Source organism: Chrysochloris asiatica, unplaced genomic scaffold (genome assembly GCF_000296735.1).
Source record: "Chrysochloris asiatica unplaced genomic scaffold, ChrAsi1.0 scaffold00492, whole genome shotgun sequence".
Lineage (NCBI taxonomy): Eukaryota > Metazoa > Chordata > Mammalia > Afrosoricida > Chrysochloridae > Chrysochloris > Chrysochloris asiatica.
The window spans coordinates 753,434-754,711 of NW_006409010.1; positions in this window are offsets into that span (position 1 = coordinate 753,434).

Consider the following 1,278-nt stretch of genomic DNA (forward strand, 5'->3'; position numbering starts at 1 on the left):
AATGAAAAGATCAAAATGGACGTCAGAAGAGACACTGAAACTTGCTCTCCTGCATAGAGATGCTAAAGCAAATGGAAGTAATGAGGAATCAAAGAGCTGAACAGAAAATTTCAAAGGTCAGCTCGAGAAGACAAAGTCAAATAATACAATGAAATATGCAAAGATCTGGAGTCAGAAAACCAAAAGGGAAGAACATGCTCAGCATTTCTCAAGCAGGGGGAACTAAAGAAAAATTTCAAGCCTAAACTTTGAGTTTGAATATATCCCATCTGAATTTAGAGATCATCTGAAGAACAGATTTGATTCATTAGACAATAGAGATCGAAGACCTAAAGACTTGTGGGATGATATCAAAAACATCATACAGGAAGAAAGCAAAAGGTCATTGAGAAAACAAGAAAGAAGGAAAACACCAAAATGGATGTCAGAAGAGACCCTGAAATTTGCTCTCCAGTGCAGAGACACTAAAGCAAATGAAAGCAGTGAGGAGGTAGAAGAGCTTACAGAATATTTCAAAGGTCAGCTAGAGAAGATGCAGTCAAATATTACAACAAAATGTGCAAAGACTTGGAGTTAGAAAATCAAAAGTGAAGAACACACTCAGCATTTTTCAAGCTGAGGGAACTGAAGAAAAATTCAAACCTCAACTTGTGGTATCGAAGGATTCTATGGGCAAAATGCTGAATGATGCATAGAGCATCAAAAGAAGATGGAAGGAATACACAGAGTCACTGTAGCAAAAGAAATGGTCGATGTTCAACCATTTCAAGAGGCAGTATATGATCAAGAGCCAATGATCCTGAAGGAAGAAGTCCAAGGTGCATTGAATTCACTGACAAAGAATAAGGCACAGGGAATAGATGGAATACAAATTGAAATCTTTCAACAAATTGATGTGGCAGTGAAGGTACTCACTTGTCTATTCAAAGAAATTTGGAAGACAACTACCTGCCCAACTAATTGGAAGAGAGAGATCAACTTTCTTTTGTATGTACTTCCCTTTCTCTCTAAATGACATTTCTTGTAGAAGTTAATCTTTGAAAATTTTGTTTGTCTGTGAATGTCTTAATTTTATCCTCCTTTTTTATTTTAAATGAAATATTTTTAAATTACCTATAATTCATCAACCAGAGAAAACATTTTTGCATGCCTTTCTATATTTTCTTCTTTGCATATACAAAAGTGATTATGTTATACATGCCAATTTGTAATCTATGTTATTAAATTTACTATGAACATCCTTCTTTTTTTATTTTTATTTTTGTAACAAAAAAATAA